A 14,591-nucleotide genomic window follows, 5' to 3' on the forward strand; every position below is an offset into this window, starting at 1 on the left:
CGCCACTTCAAGGCAGCGATCTGATGCTGCGTCCGCCGCCGGACGAAGCCAACATGCATGTGCAGGCCCCTGGCGCTGGTATCCTTCCACCACCTACTCCCGATTTGCAAATGTGTTGGTACTGAATTATAAAGCGATTCGGCTACGATATGGACTAACGGACGGATAGGCTCTGGTCTCCGGCAGTGACGCTGGGGAGCCGGTCTCCAGTGGCGGCGCATCGCCGTACAGTAGGGGCAACTGAGCAATGGAGGGGCAGCCCGGTGGAGCCGGCATCCCTTCGAGCGGAGTCGATCCGGCGGCCGGCGGAGGAGAAGCGGCGGCAACCATAGGTGGCACGAATCAGGTGGGATGACGTCGATCTGGAGCAGCGGAGGTCAATCTGCATGTAGATAGTGGTGACGGTGCGGCGTTGACTGAGCGACGTGGTCCTGTGGGCGACATTGGGTGCAGTGCAGGTCGAGATTGGGGCCTTGACCAGGCAGAATTCAGCGGGTCGAGCCTCCCGCCATAGATGCACCAGGGTCGCGGCGCAACTGGCGGGCGAGGCCAAGCTGGGCTCTCGCCTCGCCGCCGCCCGCGTCCAGTGTGCTTGACTCGCCGACCTCCACATTGAGCTTCTCCGAGGCCAAGCTGTGATGTGCATGCGGTGAGCAGGCAGGGATGCAGCGAGCACAGCGGCACGGCGGCGAGCAGGCGGGGATGCGGCGAGCACGGCAGCATGGGGGCGAGCAGGCGGGGAGGCGGCGAGCGACAGAGGCAGGCGCGCAGCAAGGATGAGAGGAGCGGTTGGGCAGCACGCGGCGACGGCTGTGGCATGCCGGGCGAGGCTTTCCTGCGTAGGTGCGGGACTTGGTGGGGAGAGAAGAAAAAGAGAGAGCGTGCACGTGGGTGGGGCCCGGAGTAAAAGGGTGGAGAGAGGGAATGGGATGCTGACTGTGGGCCAAACGACATGCAAACCTTCTCTCTCCTTCCCCAAGTGTCCCCCGATGGGCTGGGTTTGGCCTGGGAGCACTGGCTCTAATTTTGGCCAAATCCAGAGAAAACTGAGCTTTCAGGGTGACGAGTGGGAAAAAAATAGTCGCCGGCGCCCAAAAAGTGGTCCTGGGGGACGGCTGGAGATGCTCTTAGCAGTGATGTGGACGGTAGACAACGGCAGCAACTGTGAGAAAGAAACGGCGGTGACGGGACGTGAGATCAGCACCAGCAGCAAAAAAGGGGCGACAGTGGCCCGACGAGGGATCACATTCTCACCTGACGAGAGGGACCCGCAGGTCAAATACTGCTTTGATCAAATCACCCGAGCAAACCCACTCACGACGATTTATAAACGGTATTTGATAGATCAGGGGGTTAGAGAGCAGGAAAATGATCAGGGGTTATTGAACCAGCCATTTTAGTAAAATTGACTTTTTTTCTCCTTGGTATGTGCGGATGATAACTGAGGATAATTAGTGCAGCTAAGTGAGTAGTCAGTAACGCCTGCACAATTGATTATGTGTGTGGTCGCAGAGGAAAGAAATAGATACAACTTATCCTAAATATGAAACCAATTTTTTTTTAGATTTGAGAAGTTGCATATCTGAAAGTATATTGGCTCACAATATGGAAATAATGGATCAATTTATTTCACCTGCCATGTGGATTGTAAGTGTTTATCAAAAGGCACTTTTAAAATTGAAAGAACAGACAACCAATTAATCTTCACACGTGTATATAACCATGTTGTTTGTGTTTATTTAGTTGTGAAAAAACTTGTGGGTGGAATTATTGATAAACTTTTCTTTTCTACTCAGTGTTATGTAGTTAATTAGGGAAAATGATATCAATACTCCAACTTTTTTTTAATAAACGACCATGTATATGCAAATTCTATATACCTCAAACAAAGAGTAATTGTTTTTCCTTGGTATGTGCGGATGGTAACTGAGGATAAATAGTGAAACTAAGTGAGTAGTCAGTAACGCCTACACTATTGATTATGTGCGTGGTCGCAGCATAAATAAATAGATATGACTTATCCTAAATATTAAACCAAACAATTGTTGGAGAGAAAGTAAGACACAAAAAATGCCGGGTAAGGATACGGTATATAGATACATTTTAGGTTCAACCGATCGTAAAAGATCATCTGAATTAGTACTTCAACTCACATATTACTGTAGAGGGATTCCTAGATATTTTAGAACAATTATAGCTTTAAATAAAAGTTGCTAAAGTTAATTGTAGTTTTCTTAAATCAGACGATATAATATGACTACTATAAACACTAATATGATTTTGGTAGTAAATTATTTGGGTCAGACATGCTAAAATTTATGACTAAATTGGTATCGTTTTTATGGACTAGCCGATTGATCTTTTTACTAATCCAGTCGGAAAGTGTAGTATAGATTCATGTCAGCAAATTGGAGTTCGAATAGCAAACCATTAGTCCATATGAGATGAGTACAGTAGTCTACGAGATAAGTACCATGGGATTAAATACCCAGGCCAGTGAGATGCCTGTTGGTTCATACCCGAGACATACAGTGTTTAGGAGAAACAATCTGCATCACACAAGGATCTTCAACAACATATTTGCCACGTTGACAGCTACCATGGCCAAAATCCGGTGCGAGGTGAAGAATTGGGGGCTTGCGGGCGCAATTCATTTGTGTAATCTTATGCTGGGAGAGTAGGCTTTTGTATTATCGGCTAACTGCCCTAGGGCAGCCAAACTTGTTTCTAAACTCTCTCTTAATTAATGAATGTGGCAAGTCTTTTGCCCTTTTCAAAAAAATGTTTTTGATTATGTAGCTAAGAGCGGTGGGTTGGCAGACTACCAACTGCAAGCTACTCCTCCATTTCCCTATAGGTGGTGTGTAGGCCTGCACAGACTTAGAACAAAAAACAAAAATATATTTACTACTACATTTGCATCATTGCTTAAATATGGTTAGATGATTATAATATGTGAACTAACAATGATATGCATAGTTCGTTCTCATCAACTCTCTGTCCACTTCACACTTTCCTTGGTCTATTCGAATGGTGGCTAAGGACCGTAACCGTGAAACAAGTATAGTAAGTGATGCCTTGCAATGGGATAAATTTACCCATTCTTGCACTATTGATTGTAGGCACAACAAGAGAAAATGTAAATAGATGGCGCTTAATCGAGAGTATTAAACTTATTTTTGTCAATTTTTCAAAGTGGAAGTCTGGAAAGATCCATAAATTAGGAGCGAGTAGAATATAGACAATCTTCAAAAGAGTATTAGCCAGTTAATTGTGAAAACTAAAACATATATATCACACATTTAAGGAACAACACAACACTTTAAGGTATATACATTATTAAGAGAAATTCATAGAGTCATTAGATAGCCAAGATTTAAAGGATAACTGTAGTTTGACTAAACCAAAGGATATAATAGACTTAGCCTAAACATTAATATAGTTCTGGTAAAACTTTATTAGGGCTTGACAGTCAGCTCAATTTATATGTCTAAATTTAATTAAGATGTTGCTCATGCATGTGCGCGGATCACTATGCTAGTTATCCTACAAATTCGTACACTTTCCCTGGCCCTATAGAAGGCGCCTAGATTGTCCTAAATGTTTTCTTGCAGCACTCAAGAGACTAGTTCATCGGCTGATGTTATGTATATACTGTGTTTCAAAGTACTTCTCAACCTCTAGAGACATATCTATACCCTCTAGAGACATATCTATACGTAGAATACATGGTATATTATAGGTTGTGTGCATCTTCGGATGCAGAGACCAGGGGGGCTTTTCCTCTTCCATTATCTAAAAAAACTGCTCGGCGATAACTTTTTTTGTGTGTACAATACGCATATTAGAAAGCCTTATGTATTGCTAAGAAATTATAGATTTTTTTTTCGAAAAGGGGGAATTCCCCGGCCTCTGCATCAGAATGATGCATACGGCCATCTTATTAACCAAACAAAGATAGTGTCAACAAGGTTCCAAGGTCTCCAAGACAAAAAAAGCAAAACAAGCTCACACAGAGCCAGGAAGGGCTAGAAACCACAACTAGCCTAGATAAGAGGCCACAACCGGCTGGCTATCAATGGATAAGTAAACTAGATGCCTATCCTATTACATGACCGCCATCCAAACCGGTTGAAGATATCCCGAGCTACCATCTCCCAGCGGAAAGATCCAGTAACCAAATGCTCCCTGGCTTCCGTCGGAGTGAGTGGCGACCACGAACGGATCTGTGCCGTAGTTCGGAATATAACCTGCAAAAAGTGGATACATGATATTCTGTTAAAAACCAAATCATTTCTGCAATCTAAGAAATTATAGATAGATATACTAACTCCTAACTTTGCATTGTCATGATGATAAATAGGTACTTGATCGTTATCGATGATATATGGGAAGAATACTCATGGGAAGCAATCAATTACGCTTTGATGAATGGTGAAGCTGAAAGTAGAGTAGTCACAACTACTCGGAATCACACAGTAGCCAACATGGCAGATGATGTTTACAGACTAAAAGCTCTTTCGCATTTGCACTCTAAAGAGTTACTCAATAGAAGACTATTTGATGGTAATGACAACGTCCTTAGTCCTAGTTATGTATTGGAGGTATCAGAAAAGATTTTATCGAAATGTGGTGGTGTACCACTAGCTATCCTTGAAATGGCTAGTGTTTTGTACATGATACCAAGGGTTCATTGGTCTAAGGTGTATGACAATGCCGGTTATGGGTCAGATGTTGGAGGCAAAACAGATGCCTGGAAGGCGACGAGAGAGGTACTATCATCTAGTTATTATGATATGCCTTATTTTCTGAGGGCATGTTTATTGCATCTACACATTTTTCCAGAGGACTGTTTAATCAAGAAAGAAACTTTGATCTGGAAGTGGGCAGCCGAAGGTTTAATCGTTGAGGAACCAGGGAAAGGATTATCTGAGCTTGGAGAACGATGCTTCCAAGAACTCATAAATAGAAACCTGGTCATGTCGGTAGAGGATGACTCACATTGTGGGAAGGTAATTGGTTGCCGTGTCCATTATTTGGTGCTTGATATGATCTGTTCCTTATCAACTCAAGAGAACTTTGTTACCATCCTGGATGGTAAAAAGCAACAACCCCCTGTTGCAAGCAGACTCGCAGGTTGGCTGTCCAAAAGAGGGTCGCCAAGCAGGGTGACCCTCTGACTAACATTCGCCCGGAAAATCTGAGGTCATTTAATACCATGGGGTGTCATTTTAGTACGGATCTATCACTTTCAAGCTTTGAACGTCTTCGCGCGGTTGCTATAGAGGAATGTACTTTCAGTGAAGGGGGGAGTTATAATCTTAAGTATCTCGGGAGATTACTTCAGCTAAGGTACCTCGGACTATATAACACACGTATTGATGAGCTACCAGAAGACATAGGGGATCTAAGATTTTTGCAGACACTGGACTTGAGGGGAACCAGGGACAAAGAATTGCCAGGGAGAGTTGCTCGCCTAAGGCAACTCAAGTGCCTACGAGCTGATGAAGGCACAGCAGTGCCGGATTGGATGGGGAATCTGACATCCCTAGAGGAGCTGCTGCTGGGCGAAGTCGGCAAGTCGGTAAACTTTGTGAATGAGCTGAGCAAACTGACAGAGCTGAGGAAGCTAGAGATTCGGACTGAGAAGTTGGATAAGAACCAAAGCAAAGCTTTGGTGCAGTCTATGAGAAATCTAGAGAAAATCCAAGTCTTAAGACTTATGATGCGTTATTGGTGGCCATCACTTGGTGAGCTCAACTGGGGAGACTTTGACCCACCTGGACAACTCCGTGAGTTGCACCTAATGAGCATCGCATCCTCTCAGCTGCCCGCGTGGATCAACGTCTCCCGCGTTCCGGTCCTCTCACACTTGTATGTGAATGTGATGGCTGTGAAGGACCAGGATCTAGAGAACCTTCAGAGATTGCCAGAGCTCATTAGTCTGGAGCTGCTGACGCCGTCGAACATCTTCCCTACCATCAAGGGCTACCGTGCATTCCCCAAGTTGAGGTGCTTTCACACGTCCACATCATTCAGTTTTTCAGAGGGAACTATGCCAAGCCTGGAATTATTTCACTTCAAAGTCGACATCTCAGCCATGAAGGATGCCAACGTTAACTTTGATGATGGCTTTGCTGCATCAACATTGAAGAACCTCCCTTCGCTTCAGAAGGTCGAGGCAGAAATCAGCTTCACAGGTGACGTCGAGGCGGTACATGAAGCCCTGAAGCGTGCAGTGGGCGAACATCCGAACAGTCCCAGCCTTCATGTCAAAACTAATCAGGTACGTACTACGGTGTGTCTCCTCATCACACCAATATGTCTAGCGAACTTTTTCTCGGTCTAACACATAATCTTTTAAAGATTTCAGGGTATATACATACATGTACACACACGTCTGCGAATTTATTCGCAAAAAAACAATGTACACGCATATCTGATTGTTTTTCCAACCATGCTTGATTCCTTACGTCATGTTATTTTGCAGGTTGCCACTGCGCAGAAAAGACTACTGTAATCATGTCTCCGGCTGCAGGGCCACCTCGTCAGTCTTTGAGCTTAGTTCTTGTTTGAAGGGGCAAAAACACCAAGAAAAACTGTCAAAAAGAAAAAAGAAGGAAAAAAATATTTATGTTGCTTACATATATTGTAAAAAATCTAGTTTGGTGAACCAGGTTTGCTCAGTGTGTAATAAGGCTAGTTTGGCAGTGTGCCAGGTCTTTTGTCCCTTAGGTTATGTTCCCAGCGAATGTAACTAGAGGGTTTTCCTGGCGGCGTTGAACTCAGCGAACCTATTTTCATTTTCTACTATTGTGTTGAATACTGTAAACACGCTTGTGAGGTAAAATTCTGTGATCCTCTATTCTGTTCATGCTTACCTTGGTTCAGGAACCATTACATTCTAAGGTCCCCGGTTTTACTGCCTGAAAGCTAGATAGGTCATGATGAACTATTTATTTTCACATTTCCTTCCAAATAAGTAGCTCATGATGTACTACTTCACTTCTTTGTGATGTACAGTACTGCCAGCTTATTTGCCCCGCGGCGTCCCTGCCGCCCTCACGGCTGCTTTAAGACTCCTTACACCTTTCTCAAGAGAAATGTCTAACCGCTCCCGGGTGCCCTTACACCCCCATGAACAGTAAATTCATAAAAAATTGGAAAAAATCGATAAAGTGCAACCCTAGGCAGTTTGTTTATTTGGATGTAGTATCACCTTTTGTTTCTAGTGCAACAAATGCCTATTTATTTTTCTTCATTCCCAGTGAGCTGATCTGCTCTTATCTTAGTTCAGAATTAGTGTCCCACTAGAGACAGGGCAGCAATGTATTTTTGGTGTTCGTATCATGGAGCAAAACAGCTTGAGTTCACATTATGATCTCAAGCAGGCACTTTTGACAGAGCACGAAGAATACAGGTTCTCACTAATGGTATCCACTAACAGTTTCACTTGTGAATTTCTTGTGGTGTAGTCAACCAAAAAAGCTTCATAATGTCTTGTGGAATGGCCACGGTCGGCCTTCAGTTGCGGAATTTCTTGGTAAATTACAGGAATATGGCTCACCTAGTTGCCGCGTGCTGTGCCGCCGTCGCGGATCTGCTGCTGCTTGCTGCCATCTGGTTATGGCCTTGCGCAGGTTGGGGGGTCGCCGGTGCTGCCCGCTCGGCTACTGCTAACTAGAGCGCCGACGAGCCACCGCTCACCTCCACTGGAGTCAAAATCCCATCGGAGGGGTCGCCGCCATAGCTCCCCTGCCCCCTCCAGTCGACGGCGCACGCAACCTTTTTTTTTCAGCCAAACGATGGGCGACCGATGGATTCGCGTCCGGCCTTCACGAGCGGGTGGACTAATTGGCCTGGTGTGGGCTGGCCCACTGACCACGCATGCGGACGGCACACCGCCGTCACCCATGCTTTTTCCTACACCTCAAAAAACACTCATGCTTTTTCGTTTTTCTCCACATTTTTGTTTTCGTTTCTTCTTTTTCTGTTATTGTTTATGTTTTGAAATATTTCAAATATAAATATGTTACAAGAAACACTTCACATTTTATTTTTAAAATGTTATCATGCATTTGAAAAATGTTAAACATGTATATACAAATGTTAATCATGCGTTCAGAAAATGTTAGTGGCATGTAGAAATGTCACTTGTTTAAAAAATGTGTGTGCCACTTTATGAAATGTTTATACAATGTCCAAAAGGTGTTTGCATAATTAAAAAAAACCGTACATTCAAAAAATATATGTTACATTTAAGAAAATGTTCATGAACTTCGAAAATGTTTTCGGGACATTTTCAAATAAGTTGTATACAATTTAAAAGAAATTGCTAAACATAAAAATAATTCGAACCATTAAAAAATATGTGTGACATTTTACTAAAAACTCCAATGATTCAAAAAAGATTTGTGACATTTTAGAAAATGTGTATACAATGTTCAGAAAATGTTCAGTAGGTTAAAAGATGTTTATTCCATTAAGAAAATGTACGTGCCATTTTAAAGAAATATTCACGTGTTTTGAAAGAATATCTGTGACAAAATTAAAAATGTCTATACAATGTGAAAAAATATTCATGTAGTTTAAAAAAAATGCTTATTGACATTTGAAAATGTACAGCGTGTGTTTCAAAATTATTGTGTATTTCAAAAAGTGTTCAAAACATCTATTTTTGAAAACAAATGTACATCATGTATTTGAAAAATGTCCAAAGTGTATCAAAAGAATGTTTCACGTGTGCACTAAAAATGTACATGTTGTACTGGCAAAAGGTAGAAATGTGTCACACAAGGAAACCGATTAAAACAAAAACAAAACACAACGAAAACTGAGGAATACACAGAAAACCAAGAAAAAGATAAAAAGAACCAAACGTATAACAAAGAAATAAAAATCCAGAAAAACTTGTGAAAAAAACAAAGTACAACGAAGGGAAACCGGTGAAAAAACAAAGAAAAATAGAAAACCAAAAAAAACTGGAGCAAGCGAATGAACCTACAACGATGTATTTTTGGTCTTCGTATCATGTCGTAAAACATATTGAGTTCACATTATGATCTCGAGCAGGCTCTTTTGAGCGAACATGAAGAATACAAGTTCTCACTAATAGTATGCACTGACAATATTCACTTATGAATTTCTTATGGTGTCAACAAAAAAACCTTCCTAACTTGAAAGTTTGAACAAGTCTAATTAGGAATGGCCATGGTCGGCCTTCAATTGTGGAATCTCTCGGTAAATTACAGCGAATGGCTCAGCTAGTTGCCGCGTGCCGTGCCACTGGCTGCCCTCACCATCGCTGATCTGCTGCTGCTTGCTGCCTTCTAATTTGGCCTTGTGAAGGTCTGGAGTTCGCCGGTGCTGCCTGCTCGGCTACTGCTAAATAGAGCGCAAAAAACAATCTTGAACCAACAAAGGGCGACCGATATGATTCGCCTTCATCCTTATTTACGAGCGTGTAGCCTCCTACACGTGGCCTGTTGTGGCCCAACTAAGAGAAAGACTAAATGGGCCTATGGCTATTGCTACCATACAGGAGTGATCTTGATAGATGGGTGCAGATGCTATAGTCTCAACTATTGCGAGATCATAGCCCCTCGACTACTCATTTTCGCCAATGCGCATCCCCTAGTGCGCCCTTTCGGGCTGGCCCATGAGCGGGGTCAGAGGTCCCTTGGTTTTTTTCATTTCTTTTTGTTTTTGCTTTAAGTTTTTTCTTTTCTAATTCTTTTTCTTTAAAATAATTTGGAATTTCAAAAAAGTTCTAAATTTCAAAAAAATGTATGTTTGGAAAACATGAATTCAAAACATGTTTATGATTTTGAAAAATGTTCACAGAAAAAAATTGTTCTTGAATTTTAAAAATTGATTGTTATTTTAAAAATTGTTGTCATATAGCAAACTATTCACGAATTTAGAAAATATTTGGGATTTCATAATTATTCATCGAAAAGAAACAAAAATATCTGTGAATATCAAGAATTGTTCCCAAAGTTCAAAAGAAAGAAAAAAAGAACAAACGAATATAAGAAAGAAAAAAGAAAAAAACATGAAAAATAAAATAAAGGTGGAAAAGGTCAAAATGAAAAGAGAAAGAAAAAAACCTTAGTGATAAAAGAAATAAAAAACCTTAGTGATAAAAGCAAGAAAAACAGAAGAAAAAAGTAAGAAAAAACAAAAGAAAAAGGTTCGGGGAGGTTCTAGAACCTTCCCAGAACCGGTGGAAAGGAACTAGTATGGGAGAACTCATACAGAGCACATGCACACGGGGAGGGTATGCGCTGCCATGCTACTTCGTGATTTGTGCGCCGAATAGGACTAGCCGCCCAATATGCTTGATCACATGGACGATCTTCTGCGAACAAACTTGTGGTTGGGATGGTTAGGTGGACAGTGGTATCCCCAACCCGCCAGGGTTCAAATTCTGGTGCTCTTACTTATCCTGAATTTATTTCAGGATTTCCGGCGATACGCTTTCAGTGGGAGGAGACGTTCCCGTCGACTACGAGTCGCCTACGGTGACTTTGCAAAATCACAAGATGATATGCCGGCCCAGTCTCTCAGAAGTGCTCATAAGGATAGGGTGTGCGTGTGTGCGTTCATGTGGGTGAGTGTATGCACGTTTATATGAGGGCTTGCGTTTGTACTGTGCTAAAAAAACATGGACGGTCTTCTCCCCGCAAAAAAAAACATGGACGATCTTCTTTCGTTCCCTTTGGTGCCAGATGTGCCTACAACTAAGAAATGGTCATTGCGTATTTAGAAAATGTTCATCATGTATCTGAAAAGTATTTACCATGTATCAAAAAATTTCACCGTGTATTTTAAACGAGGTTCATCATGGGTTTACAAAAATATTCAGTGTGCTTTTGAAAAATATTCAACATGTAATCAAACAAATGTCAATGTGACTCAAAACTATTTAACGTGTATTTGAAAAACCTTCGACATGAATTAAAATAAAGACAAAAATGGAAAAAAGAAGATTAAAAAAGAAAAATGGAAAACCAAAATAAAACCGACAAAACAGAAAAAAAACCATAGGAAAAGAGAAAAGAAAAAACCGATTAAAACCTCCTCAAAACCGGACAGAAGGTTCCTAAAAATAGTGGGCAATGTACATAGAAGCCTCTCAAGACCACCATAGAGGACCGGACAATTAGGACCGAGCACTTCAGGCGCAACGGATGTATGTCTTGCAATAAATGATTTATAGCTTTTTTTTCCGGTGCCTCCCAGCGTGGATCATATGTGGGTTTTCATTGACGTTTTTCCTTCTTCTTTTGGTTTCTTCAGTTTTGAGCATCAGTTAAATTTTGAATTTTCCCTTAATCTTTATTTTATTTTATTTTCTTTAGTTGTGATTTAAGTAAAATAAATATATTTCAAAATTTTCATTTTCTAAATGTGTATGTATATTTTTCATTCCCATTTTATTTTACCTTTTTCTGCTTTTTCCTACACCTTTTGTATTATGTTTTCTTGTTGTTTTTCTTTCAGATCACTCTTTTACTTTTCGTTCTTTTATATTTCTATTTTCTCTGTTCACTTTTTCATGGAAGTTCGCACAAAAATGTTCTGTAGCATTTTTGGTGTTTTTATGGGTGCTTGTTTCTGTAACATTGGATATATGTTCGTGGAATGTACAAGTTTCTTTGCGTGGATGAAAACAAATTTTTGGACAATTAAAAAGTATGGCATTTAAAAAATTCACACGTTTAAATACTTCATAAGTTTTAAATAAATGTTCATGAAAATGTGAAATTTGGTTTGAGTAATTTGTAAAAAATCTTGGAAGCATTCTAAAATTCGTTGATGATATTTCAAAAAAAAACCTGCATTTAATAATTTATTCTTTGCATGTTAATTTTTTTTATGAAATGTAAGAATTTGTTGGTGCACTTTTGAAACATTGCTCATAACATATTAAAAAAATGTGTGTGCCAGGTTTTTCATCACCAATGAATTGTTCAGATTTTTGCAAAGATATTCGCGAAATTTTTGGAAAATGTCAATTTGTGTTTAAAATTGTTCATTGAGATTAAAAGTGGTCAATATGCATTTTACAAATGTTCAACCTGTATTCGGGTAAAGTTCAGATGTATTTAATAATATTTAACAAGAATCTAAATTATGTTCAACATGTATACGAGAATTGTTTGACATGTACTTGAAAAAGTCGACATTTGTATTTAAGAAATGATAAAAAAAATAAAAATTTATAAGAGAAAAAACTAAGATACAAACCAAAACAAAACAGACAGAGAAAATACGGAAAAGCAAAACACAAAAATTAATTTCAGCAAACATCTCTCGCTCTTCATAAACATGTCATTATATAGTTCAACCATTCCATCTGATATCTTATTTCTCAAATATGTCTTTATGATATTGATGGTTGAGAAAACTCTTTTAGCGGATGTCATCGCTACAGGTAAAAAATTCATGCTGATGTGCCAATAAACCAGGGGAAATTGTAAATGTTCCTTACATTAAACAAACCTTTCAGTAAGACTAGGCTATCAAATCCGCACACCAAAAGGAGATCATTTCATCACAACAATGTATATAATTTTCTGGTAAAGGATATCAATGTATATCATGAGCTGACTTTGGTGTAGGGGGTCCACATCCTACTCCAGTCGGTAAACATCATGTATACCATGGTACAAGCATGTGAGAGTAGACATATCTTTTATACAACCTTTTAGTTCAGTCCTCAAAAGATGGAACTGTCAACAGCAAACCCCACAGACCCCGCCAGACCCTATGGTGAGGCCCTAATCCTAGAGAGGAAGGACAATGCGCTACCCCGACCCCATAGGACGGAGCCATGAGAAATTAAATCACCATGAGTCTACGAAAATCAGTCCCGAGGACGAGAAGAACTCCAAAGTCTACATGTTGTGGATGGGTGGATGGCAGGCGCAATATAAAATGAAAGAATCATAGGGCAGTCAAAGGTTGAATGCAAAAGTCATTACAATTATCAAAGGGTGGTATCCGTGCGATCGTCCATCTATGTGCTTGGTGGCTAGCCAATCTCTAACAAGGCAAGATGTAGAGCTGTAAATCATATTTAAAAGTGGTGGAGGAGGTGAAGATAAATATAACGTTAACATTTTGTTTTCAATGAGGCCTATATCGACACAGCATAAGTACGAGCACTCTTCACCATCACAACCCGTTGCTTCTGGAGCATGGGAGAGGTGAATGTGTGATCCCCCGCCTTTAGTACATGTCATTTTTATCAATGTATCATGTAGTCCCTCTGTTCCTAAATATAAGCCCTTTTAGAGATTTCAATATGAACTACATACATAGTAAAATGAGTGAATCTACGCTTTAAAATATGTCTACATACACTTGTACGTAGTCTGTATTCAAATATCTAAAAAGGATTATATTTAGAAATAGAGGGAGTATTTAATAGAAGTACAAGTACACAAAGACAACACCAAAATGTGAACCATGTCCCTATTAAAACCCTAAATCCTCACATGTAATTCCCAAAAACATATTCTACACAATTTAAAGTCGTGAAAATTGAACCATGATAGACATAGCATCACAAGGACGAAAACTTACCGTCCAGCACCCATAGTATGAAGAGGATAAGACACATCAAGTGAAGGCAAAGCGTCCCCTAAGTTGTGGGCATAGAGCAAGAAAAAGCACCCCAAGCCCTAGGACATATATTAAGGAGGGTCTTCGTTCATGAAGTTTTTTTTTTTGCTTTAAATGCACATGCCTGCATGTTACTGTTGGGGAACGTAGTAATTTCAAAAAATTTCCTACGCACACGCAAGATCATGGTGATGGCATAGCAACGAGAGGGGAGAGTGTTGTCCACGTACCCTCGTAGACCGTAAGCGGAAGTGTTAGCACAACGCGGTTGATGTAGTCGTACGTCTTCACGATCCGACCGATCCAAGTACCGAACGTACGGCAACTCCGACTTCAGCACACGTTCAGCTCGATGACGATCTCCGGGCTCCGATCCAGCAAACCTCCGGAGATGAGTTCCGTCAGCACGACAGCGTGGTGACGATGATGATGTTCTACCGGCGCAGGGCTTCGCCTAAACTCCGCGACGATATGACCGAGGTGGAATATGGTGGAGGGGGGCACCGCACACGGCTAAGGAACGATCCGTAGATCAACTTGTGTGTCTACGGGGTGCCCCCCCGCCCCCGTATATAAAGGAGCCAGGGGGAGGAGGCGGCCGGCCAAGGAGGGCGCGCCAAGGGGGGAGTCCTACTCCCACCGGGAGTAGGACTCCCTTCTTTCCTAGTTGGAGTAGGAGAATGGGGGAAGGAGGAGGAAGAGGGGAAGGAAAGGGGGGGCGCCGCCCCCCTTCCCTTGTCCTATTCGGACTAGGAAGGGGAGGGGCGTGCGGCCCCCTCCTGCCTCCTTCCCTCTTCTCCCTCGAGGCCCATGTAGGCCCAATAACCCCCCGAGGGGTTCCGGTAACCTCCCGGTACTCCGGTAAAATGCCGATTTCACCCGGAACGATTCCGATGTCCAAATATAGGCTTCCAATATATCGACCTTTATGTCTCGACCATTTCGAGACTCCTCGTCAT

Source organism: Triticum dicoccoides, chromosome 2B (assembly GCF_002162155.2).
Source record: "Triticum dicoccoides isolate Atlit2015 ecotype Zavitan chromosome 2B, WEW_v2.0, whole genome shotgun sequence".
Taxonomy (NCBI): Eukaryota; Viridiplantae; Streptophyta; class Magnoliopsida; order Poales; family Poaceae; genus Triticum; species Triticum dicoccoides.